The 12,083-nt window shown below is 39.0% G+C and overlaps 1 long non-coding RNA gene across 4 annotated transcripts in view; it reads left to right on the top strand.

Moving 5' to 3' along the window:
* The window catches only part of LOC103789375 (uncharacterized), a 198,182-nt gene that overhangs the window by 114,893 nt on the left and 71,206 nt on the right, over positions 1–12,083 (top strand). For 2 of the 4 annotated variants that reach the window (XR_013530005.1, XR_013530006.1), the window contains exon 3: positions 9,958–10,078. The exons of 1 other annotated variant lie outside the window; for it this stretch is intronic. This is a non-coding gene — a long non-coding RNA (uncharacterized LOC103789375). Of the gene's footprint in view, positions 1–5,499; positions 5,606–9,957; positions 10,079–12,083 lie in introns of all 4 variants that reach the window. One more of the 4 variants, XR_013530004.1, reaches the window with a different exon arrangement.

Here is a 12,083-nt window from a genome sequence, read left to right on the forward strand (position 1 = left end):
GACTACCAAACAGCTAGAATTCTGCCACATTGCCATCTACTATGTTTTGTCTAAATTTCGATAAATTGGGTCAAGGAAGAAGCTCATGAGCATGGCTCACAGAAGAGACAGGTGCAGTTAACTCACTGAGTTTATGCTTTTCAGTCCACTGTGAACTTCTCTGTGATCCTCAACTCCAAGCTTTATTTATTTATTTATTGAGACAGGTTAGCACATTTTGAAAGTGGGTTGGAATATTTACATTTTAATCTCTGCCAGTCCCTGGGATGTAATTTTTTTAAAGGAAACATGGCTCTGAGAGGTACTACAGTCATGCACCACATAACAATTTGGTCAACGACATACTGCATATGTGTCAGTGTTACCAAAAGATTATAATGGAGCTGAGAAATACCTGTCACCTAGTGATGTCATAGCCATGGTAATGTCATAACATCTTATTGCTCATGTGTTTGTGGGGCTGCTGGTATGGAGAAACCCACTGCACTGCCAGTTGTATAAAAATACAGCACATACAATTATGTATAGTTCATAATACTTGATAATGGTAAAAAATGACTAATAGCATGGTAAGGTAAATACATACCATAAGGTGTGTCCCTCACATTAAGAGACCACTAGGCAGGCTGTGTGTGAACAACATGGCTGTTTATCCACCCAGGTGTGGGTGGGCTGAGTCCGAAAAGAGAGTCAGTGGAGGGCTAGGAGTTGGTTTTATAGGTTGGGGCAAGTGGCCAGTTAAAGGTGGTAATCTATTTTAGGGAGGGTAAGGCCATCACAGGATATATGGTCACAAGGGTATGGGTCATCTAGGCAAATAATTTATCACTGAGACCTAAAAATTAAAAACAAATGCAAGAAAAACAAAAATAGACAAATGGGACTTAATTAAACTAAAGCACTTCTGTACAGCAAAGGAAATGACATAGTAAACAGAACAACCTACAGCGTGGGAGAAAACACACGTAAATGATGTATTTAGCAAAGGACTAATGTCCAGAATCCATAAGAAACTCAAACAACTCAAAAACAGAAAACAAATAGTTCCATTAAAAAATGAGCAAAAAGATATGAACAGGCACTTCTTAAAAGAAGACATACAAATGGCCGAAAAATGTGTGAAAAAATGCCCAGCATTGCTAATCATCAGAGAAATCCAAATTAAAAGCACCATGAGATGTTATCTCACACCAGTCAGAATGGCCATTATTAAAGAGTCAGAAAACAACAGATACTGGTAAGGATGCGGAGAAAGAGGAATGCTTATACACTACTGGTAGGACTGTAATTAGTGTAACCCCTCCGGAAAACAGTATGAACAATCTTAAAGAACTAAAAATAGAGCTACCATTTGATCCAGCAATCCCACTCCTCGTTATATACCAAAAGGAAAATAAATCATTATATCAGAAAGATAACCTGCACTTGTATCACAGCACCATTCACAATAGCAAAGATATAGGATCAACTTAAGTGTCCATCTAAAAACATGTGGCGCATATATAGTTCACAGTAACCTTGAACTCCTGGGCTCAATTGATCTTCCCGGCTCAGCCTCCCAAGTAGCTAGGACTACAAGTACATGCCACAACACTCTGATAATTTTTAAAAATTTTTTGTAGAGACAAGGTGTGTATACACACACACACACACACATCTATTTTATGGCTGAATCATATTCTACGGTATATGTATGGTATGTATATACCATAGAATATTTCTGGTATGTATACATATACTATAGAATACTATATATACATATACTATAGAATACTAGTCAGTCATTAAAAATGAAATCATGTCTTTTGCAACAACATGTATGGAACTGGAGGACATTATCTTAAGTAAAATAACTCAGAAACAGTCAAATACTGCATCTTCTCACAAGTGGGAACTAAATAATATGTATACCGGGACTTAGAGAGGGGAATAATAGGCAATGAGACTGGAAAGGTGGGAGGGTGGAAGGGGGATAAAGAATGAGAATTACCCAAGAGGTACGATGTACACTGTTCAGGCAATGGATATACAAGAATCAAAGAAGATTGTTAAAATTCACATTTCAGGTTCCTGCCACTCAGAAATTTGATTCATTAGGTCTGAGGTGGAGACAAGTAACCCTCATTTTTACTAGGCACCCAGGGTAATGTATTGTTTTGTTTCTGAGACGAAGTTTTACTATGTTGCTCAGGCCGATCTCAAAGTCCTGGGCTCAAGTGATCCTCCAGAGTGGTCGGGACTACAGGCACACACCACCACATTTGGCTCGCCCAGGTAATGTTAATGGGGTGGTCCACTGAGCCCACTGGATGAACGTGTCTTGAGTAGCACCTTTTATGAAAATCTAACCTACCCTTGGCTTGAGGGTCTGCTCATATTAAAGGATCAGATGACACCTAAATTTGAGCAGGTTTGGGAATCTAGCTTTCCTTCAACTTCTTTTAACTCTCTCTAATGCTGCAATTGTTTACTGGGTAGATTAATATATGCAAACTGCTTTTGGTGCCTTGAAAGAGGGGCATTGTCTTAACATGGAAACAGATAAGTGAGTATTTGTTATAAGCTCTGACATTCCCAGAGGAAAGAAGAGCTGTGTGAATGCAAATCAGTGTTGTGCCCTGTGTAATTGCTGCTTTTAGCAGCCTGAAGTACTGAACCTCAATGCTCAGCTAGACCCCTGGGAATCTGATCTTTCCAGCTGGGGTAAGAACATGCAGTTTCTATCAAGCTTGCTCTGTCAAAAATGTTAAATATTACCTCTGGGCACAACAATTTTGGAGAACATTATTACTCTACCTCTAAATCAAACTGTCCTTTTCGGTAACAATAAAAAAATACAAACAAAAGCAAAAGATATATAACACAGGCAACGAGGATACCTGATGTTTCTAGGTTCTGATCTGTTGCTAAGTAATTTTGTGACTGGGCAGCAGAACTACCTCTTTTCACCAGTTTGTGGATCAAATGAGATAATGGCTATGGAATCCATCTGGACCTTGGGAAAGCATTTATTTTCTTTATGTCATTCTAAATAACATCTCTCAAAATGATACCCATGAAGTTTCTCCAGAATCTGTCAAACCTAAATGTTAGAAGATCCTAGGAGAGTTTAGGATGGCTGAAAAAGTAAGGGTCGGGGAGTCGTGATGAACAGGAATTGTGGCAGAGGCAATGTGTGAAGGATGGACAGCAGAGGTTGTGATTATTGTACCCACCACCGAAGATATCATCAAGCCAGAGTTTCTGTGTTGACTCAAACAACAGGGCATAAAGGAGAAAAGAACTACTGGAAGCCGACCACCTGTCAAATCTCATCAGATCAGATGGTGGGCCAGGGAAAGCAATCCAAAGATGAGACATATCCAAAGGGTAGAGAGAAGTGGCAACTACTGATATTATGATTTGCAAAGTGTTCTGTCTGTCCGGCTTAATTACCCTGTTTATATTTTGTCTCTTGTTCCATTTGGTTGTCTTAGATTTATTCTTGTTAATATAGACTGGACTGGGAAAATGTGGCACATATACACCATGGAATATTATGCAGCAATCAAAAATGATGAGTTCATGTCCTTTGTAGGGACATGGATGAATCTGGAGAACATCATTCTCAGCAAACTGACACAAGAACAGAAAATTAAATACTGCATATTCTCACTCATAGGCAGGTGAGGAAAAATGAGAACACATGGACACAGGGAAGGGAGTACTACACACTGGGGTCTATTGGGAGGAATAGGGGAGGGACAGTTGGTGGGGGAGCTGGGGAGGGATAGCCTGGGGAGAAATGCCAAATGTGGGTGAAGGGGAGGAAGGCAGCAAAACACACTGCCATGTGTGTACCTATGCAACTGTCTTGCATGTTCTGCACATGTACCCCAAAACCTAAAATGCAATAAAAAAATAAAATAAAATAAAAATATTGCAGTCACTACACTAGTTGCTTCAAACAATTCCCTCTCATTGCAAGCAATTGGTATCAACTTTGCCTCTAAGTTTGTGATTTCCACTTGGAATTTCCTAAATTACAAAGGTAAAGATAAATTGATGTGGGCATATTCTGTGGTTTCCTTCCTACCAACATCTCTCTCTGCAATAAACACTCTGGGTGGAGCACAATGGCTCATGCCTGTAATCTCAGTACTTTGGGAGGCCAAAGTGGTTGGATTTCTTGAGGCCGAGAGTTTGAGACCATCCTAGACAATATAGCAATACCTTGTCTACACACACACACACACACACACACACACACACACACACACACGTTTAATTATAGAGTGTGGTGGCATGCATCTGTAGTCCTAGCTACTTGGGAGGCTGAGGCAGGAGGATCAATTGAGCCCAGGAGTTCAAGGTTATAGTGAGCTATGATTGACCATTGCACTGCACTCCAGCCTGGGAACTGGAGTGAAACTGTGTCTCTTAAACAAACAACAACAAAAAGAACCCCACTGGCTTTGATTTGAATCCAGCTCTCTCACCTGTCTTCTCTCATGCTCTTTTGCTGTTTCCCCATCATCATAGGGAATGTTATTCTTCCTGTCACCTCCACCCTCCATCTCTCCTTCTCCATACCACTAGCTTGGCACTTTCTCTTCCAAGTTCCGAAATTCCATTGCCTCCTAGGGATTACACATGATAGTCCAACATTGCCTCAAACTCTGATAATGAATCCATGCATTACTTCCCTCTGACTCATCCACAATACAAAACAAACAAAAAACTAGGCTGTCTTCTAGAGATCTTCATTTGTTTTTGCTGCCCAGGCTCCGGACTCCATAATTCAGAACAACCTTTATTTTTATTAATTATTATTATCTTAGAGACAAGGTCTCGCTCTGCCCCCAGGCTGAAATGCAATGGTGTAATCATAGCTCACTGCAGCCTTGACCTCCTGGGCTCTAGCAATCCTCCTGCCTCAGCTTCCTGAGTAGCTGGGACTACAGGTGCATGCCACCACACCTAGCTAATTTTTAAAATATTTTATAGAGATAAGGTCTCATTATGTAGCCTGGGCTGATCTTGAACTCCTGGCCTCAAGCAATCATCCCTATTTGGCCTCTCAAAGTGTTGGAATTACAGGTGTGAGCCACTGTGCCCAGCACAGAACTATCTTTGACAACTCTGTCATCTCTTATATCTTAGAGTCTGATTATTAGGATTTTTTGCTTTAAGACATTATACAGCCATAACTTAGGAGAATTATACATCCAGTTTGAAATAATAAAAACTGAAGTCTAACCACATAACTCACCTTCTGCCAAAACTGAAGCTGCTCTGGGAGTAGTTAGGCTGTGATATGATTTGAATTTGTGTCCCCATCAAATCTCATGTTGAATTGTAACCCCCAATGTTGGAGGGGGGCCTGCTGGGAGGTGACTGAATCATGGGGGTGGGTTCCTGGTGGGTATCACCCTGGTGATAGTGAGTTCTTGGGAAATGTGGTCATTTACCAGTGTGTAACACCTTCCCTCTCTCTTGCTCCTGCTCCTACCATTTGAGGTGCCTGCTCTTCCTCCTCCTTCCAGCACGATTATAAATTTCCTGAGGCCTCCTTCAGAAGCCAAGCAGATGCCAGCGTCATGCTTCCTATAAAGCCTGCAGAACTGTGAGCCAATTAAACCTCTTTTCTTTATAAATTGCCCAGTCTCAAGTATGTCTTTAAGGCAACACAGGAACAGACTAATGCAGGCTGCCTATGCCTACTGTCTTCTGCTCACCACGGAAATGTGCAGGGTTGCTCTCATGTTCTCCACAGCCTGCTGGTGTTAGGCTGGTGCAGCTGTTGCACTGCAATAAAAGCAAGAGGGTCATCCGCCTCTTAGAGCAGCATCAGGGAGAGACGCTGTAGACAAAGCTCTCCCTACCCAATCTGATGCACTTCTCAGGTCTTCTTTAACTGGCTTGCTGTGTGTGTGTGTGTGTGTGATCCTCAAAGCTGGAGATCCAGAGAAAAATAGCAAACTTCAGACTCTTATCATTTCCAAAACAATAAAAAGACTAAGAAAGTGGAATAATAATAATAATAATAATAAGTAAAAGTTTCAGAAAATGAACATCTCCTAAATTATTTAAACGAACAAAATTTAAAATACATCACATAAAGAAAACCTAAAAATAAAGGGAAAAAAGGCAAAATTTCCTGAGCAGAATAGAGAAACAAATGACATCATGAATACAATACCAGAAACACAATCCATGGAAGAAAGAATTGATAATTCGGATTTCATTAAAATGTAAAGGGTCTGCTCTGGGAAAAACACTGTCAAGACAATGAGAAGACGAGACACAGACTGGGAGAAAATATTTGTAAAACACGTATCTGATCAGGACCTATTATACAAAATGTACAAAGAACTGTTACAACTCAAGAATAAAGAATAAAACAGCCTGATTTGAAAAGGCCTTAACAGATACCTCTCTAAAAAAACATATAGATTGCAAATAAGCCTATAAAAAGATGCTTCTTACCATAGGTCATTAGGGAAATAAAAATGAAAACAAGGAGGCACCGCTACACATGTATTAGAAAAGTCAAAACCCGGAACATGGGCGTCACCAAATGCCGGTGAGGATGCGGACTAACAGGAGCTCTCATTCTTTGCTGCTGGAGATACAAAGTGGTACAGCCACTTGGGAAGACAGTTTGGCAGTTTCTTACAAATCTAAGCATACTCTTACCACATGACTCAGCAATCATACTTCTTGGTGTTCACCCAAAGAAAAGATTTGAAAACTTATGCCCACATAAATTCCTGCACACGGTTGTTTATAGCAGCTTTATCCATCATTGGCAAAAGTGGAAGCAACCAAAATGTTCTTCAGCAAGGGAAGAGATGACTAAACCATGGGATGTGGAACAGTGGAATATTTTTGATGTTAAAAAAGAAATGGGCTATAATCGATGAAAAGATGTGGATGAAATGTAGAGATATATTTCTAAGTGAAAGAAGCCATTACTAAATGTAAGAGGCCATATATTGTAAGATTCCAAATACATGACATTCTGGAAAAGGTAAAACTATAGAGACTGTAAAAGGATCAGTGGATTTCAAGGACTAGAGAAGAGAGGAGGATGACTAGGGGAAGTCCGGATGACTCTTTAGGGAAGTGAAACTTACCTGTATAATGCTACAGTTGTGGATACCTATCGATATAGTTTGGATGTTTGTCCCCTTCAAATCTCATGTTGGAATTTGATCTCCAGTGTTGGAGGTGGGGTCTGGTGAGAGGTGTTCAGATCATGAGGATTCCTCATGAATGATTTGGTGCCCTTCCCATGGTAATGAGTTCTTGCTCTGTTAGTTCATACAGGAGTTGGTTATTTAAAGGAACCTGGCACTGCTCCCTTCTCTCTTGCCATGTGACACGCCAGCTCCCACTCTGCCTTCTGCCATGAGTAAAAGCTTCCTGAGGTCCTGACCAGAAACAGAGGCCGGTGCCATGCTTCTTGCACAGCCTGAAAACAGCAGGCCAAATAAACCTCTTTTCTTTATAAATTGCCCAGTCTCAGATATTCTTTTAGAGCAATACAAAATGGACTAACATAACTATCATTATACATTTTTCAAAACCAGTAGAATATACACCAAGAGTGAGCCTCAATGTAAACTATGAACTTTGGGTGATGATGCATCAATTCAGATTCAGCAGTTGTAACAAGTGTACCATTCTGGCTGGGAATGTTGATAATAGGGTAGATTATGCATATGTGGGGGCAAGGAGTACATGAAACTTCAACCTTCTGTTCAGTTCCGCAGAGAATCCAAAGCTGCTCTAAAAATAACATCTCTTTATAAAAAGATATACAAATAACTTTAAAGTATAAAAGAACAAAAATAAAGAATGATAACTAAAGGGGCAATTAAAAAGTAAATACGAGGAATCATGAGGATGAGAAAAATAGAGTGAAGATGGATGAGAACAGAAAGGAAGAAGATGTAAAACGTAAATCACCAAGACAAAGACGAATCCAAAACTATAAAAGATTTTTTAACAAAAATTTGTAGTAAAATAAATAATTATAAAACTCATAAGAATATGAAAATCCTTGGAAATGAGTCTTCAAAATGTACCCCTTTTTTTTTTTTTGAGGCGGAGTTTCGCTGTTGTTACCCAGACTGGAGTGCAATGGTGCGATGATCTCGGCTCACCGCAACCTCCGCCTCCTGGGTTCAGGCAATTCTCCTGCCTCAGCCTCCTGAGTAGCTGGGATTACAGGCATGCGCCACCATGCCCAGCTAATTTTTGTATTTTTGGTAGAGACGGGGTTTCACCTTGTTGACCAAGATGGTCTCGATCGCTTGACTTCATGATCCACCCGCCTCGGCCTCCCAAAGTGCTGGGATTACAGGCCTGAGCCACCGCGCCTGGCCCAAAATGTATCCTTAAGCTAGAAATAGTTTACCACAACGAGGATTGTGGTGGTTAATATTAAGTGTCAACTTGGTTGGATTGAAGGATACAAGGTATTATGCCTGAGTGTGTCTATGAGGGTGCTGCCAACGAAGATTAATATTTGACACAGTGGACTCAGAGGCAGATCCACCCTCAATCTGGATGGGCATCATCTAATCAGCTGCCAACATGGATAGGATAAAAGCAGGCAGAGGAACGTGGAAGGACTAGACTGGCCGAGTCTTCTGGCCTCCAATTTTCTCCTGTGCTGGATGTTTTCTGTCCTCAAACATCAGACTCCAAGTTCTCCAACTTTTGGACTCTTGAACCTACCCCAGTTGTTTGCCAGGCGCTCTTCGGCTTTCAGCCACAGACTGAAGGCTGCACTGTCAGCTTCCCTACTTTTGCAGTTCTGAGACCTGGACTGGATTCCTTGCTCCTCAGCTTGCAGAGGACCTATTGTGGGAATTCACCTTGTGATCATGTGAGCCAATTCTCCTTAATAAATTCCCCTTCATGCATACATATATTCTGTTAGTTCTATCCCTTTACAGAACCCTGACTAATACAGGGATTCTGGAAGTAGCATAACTCAAGAGGGGAACGTTGGGGTTGGAGTTGCATAGCACAGTGTCTATTCTCATGCCCGTACCACATGACTAAATGACACAGACTGGAGCTAGACTAGGAAGGATCTAGTCCCTGGTTTTCCACTTAATAGCTATGCTGCCTTGGGCAAATTACTTAATGTTCTGTGCTTTATCCAAATATAAAGATACTGGTACCTTCTTGCATAGCCTCTAGAACAGTGAGCTGAATAAACCTCTTATCTTTATAAATAAACCTCTTACATTTATAAACATCTCAGATATTCCTCTAAAGCAATGCAAAGTGGACTAACATAGCTGGCATTATGCATTTTTCAAAACCCATAGAATGTACACCAAGAGTGAGCCCTGATGTGAACTAAACTTTGGGTGATGTTGCATCAATGTATATTCATCAATTATACAATGTAAAATGATTACCCAAATATAAAATAAGGCCAACAGGAGTATTTATTTGACTGAAATTCTTGCAAGGATTAAATAAATAGACTGCTTAGGATAATGTTTGGACATCCCATAAGTGCTTTACAAGTTAGTGGTTATTGGTTATGGGTCTCAAACAAAATAGTTGATATAAGTCTTAAAAATGCTCAGGGCTTGTACGAGCGCTTTAGACCCTATCACATAAAGCACATACTCAACAGCATTTACTAAACTGAAACTAATTGAATTTTTAAATTGTGTTTGTTTAACAATTTTTTGGAGACTCACATTATTCAATGAGAGGTAGTTCTGTTCCTTTGAAAGTGAAAAATAACCAAAGCTATTTTTTACTAATGCCAATATATCCCGAGAGGCATACTTCAAGGGAACATTATCATGATTCATTCTAAGGAAGTTTCACTGATATTACCCATTGAATTCTTGACAATAATGTTTTAGTCTATTTTGTGCTGCTTTAACAGAGTACCAGAGACTAGATAATTTATAAAGAACGTAAATTTGTTTCTTGCAGTTACAGAGGCTAGGAAAATCCAAGATCAAGGTACTGGCATCTGGAGTTGGACCTTCTTCCTCACATGGCAGAAAGGGGAAGTGCAAGAGAGAGCGCACTCCCAGGAGCCCTTTTTATAATGGTATGAATCCACCCTACCCTCATGACCTAGACACCTCCCTTTAGGTCCCGCTTCCCAGCACTGTTATCCTGGTGATTAAGTTTTTAATACATGAATTTTGGAAGGGGCTTTGGAAGGGGCAAAACCAATCAAACCGTAGAAGATATCACCATTCATTGTATATCTTACATATTCTATAAGAGAGTTCTTTCTTTTTTTTATTTTTCCTGGTGAAAGACAAATTTCAGTTTTATAAATGTTACTATTATCCATTCTATATCCTTAAAAGCAATTATTTAAAAAACCAAAGCCAAAACAAAGTGCATTGGCCTAGTGCCTTCTGGATATGTATGTATTTGTGCATGTATATGTCTATGAACATGTAAGTGAAAGCACACGCTATGTACTGAGGTGTATTCTTGCCTTCATTTTATTGTAAACATTAATTAACATCAGTAAATAATCACCTATGAATTTTTTAAGCATATTATTACCATGACTTTTGAACTTATTTTAGTACCAAAGAAAAGATAAGCCAAATGAAAAATGTTGAAAATTCCATAGCACGTTTCATGGTACAGCCTGCAGAAGTCAGGCTTTCACTCGTATTTGGCTAAAATAGGTTATTTTAAGTGACTGACATTTTGTCCAAGAATGATGGTAGTCTTGTCAGACCGGATGAAATGACTGTTCAGCTCTTTTGACAATAGCTTGTGTCTTCTAAGCATATACACAGACAAATGTGCCTTCGTAGACACCAATAGTTCATAAACCATCCAGGCTTGCATTTTAGCAAACAGATGTCAATACATTCAAGGCCTTGAGTTACTTCATCTTTTTCTACGGCTGAAGGCTGCTCCGGAGTTAAGACTGTCATATGTTAAGTCACACTGGAGATGAAGTGGAAGAGAGCGATTGGGCTAAAGCAATTGGACAAAGGAAGAGTATACGTCGATTTGGGTGCTTAGAGAAGGGTAATTTAAGTATCTGGTATTAAAACAAATCCAAACAAACAAAAACAAACAGCAACAAAAAACCTCCGTGTGGCATTGGACAGATTCGTTTTTTGATTAATTAAACAATGAAGTTATTTAATAGCTAGAATTCGTCCTATTTGTTGGAGACATATTCCAGGGGTGAAGTTTTGGGACAGAAATTTTTTTAAAGGAAAATTTTATATTTTAAAATAGTATTAGGACCAAATTATTACTAAACCTAACCTTTATTTTACATTGACTTCTGTCTTTAAGATTCTTTACTTCCTATTTATAGCATAATTTGAAGAATTAATCTGTTAATGCCTATAAAGTACTTTTTCTATCTCAAAATACCATGATAGGCAAAATAATCTCTTTTTTTCTAATTGTAAATTCACTAAAAACAAATCCGCAACAATTTTGTGATGTAAGTGCAGAAACCAAAAACAAAAAGAGATTTTTCAGAATATTCTTACCTCATGTGTCCTAGAAAACTGTATGATTATAGACATACTGAGAACTGAACTTGCTTTGGTTCAACTGTTAAAGGAGTCTGAGTGTCTGAAAGCTCTGTAAGGGTCCTTATGTATAATGGAAGGACTGATTTTTATCACTTATATCATGCAACGCTTTTACCTTGCATGTTACAAGTATCATAATCATCTTCTCACAGGCAACATAATTCAACTGCGTTTTGAATTCTTAAAGCTATATTAGCTTTGGAGAAAAATAAGTGAGGATGACTGTCACTTATGCCAGTGATGTCAAACTGGAAATGACAGTATTTGTTATATAATCTGTTCATGCAATTGCTCTTTCTGTCTCATAGAAAACAATGTCGGTAAAGAAAATGTAGAATATAAGTAAAAACTAAAATTATCTATAATCTCATCATTCAGAAAAATGTAAAAATGTAATCTTATTCAGAAAAATGTAATGTATTTTGGTGCATTTTCTTGAAAAATAAAGTTAGATAGATAAAGATAGATCAGCAAAATTGAGATATACTGTATTTCTGCTCTGTATTTAGCATTATATTGGAAAATTTT

Source organism: Callithrix jacchus, chromosome 19, assembly GCF_049354715.1.
Source record: "Callithrix jacchus isolate 240 chromosome 19, calJac240_pri, whole genome shotgun sequence".
In the NCBI taxonomy this organism is placed as follows: domain Eukaryota; kingdom Metazoa; phylum Chordata; class Mammalia; order Primates; family Cebidae; genus Callithrix; species Callithrix jacchus.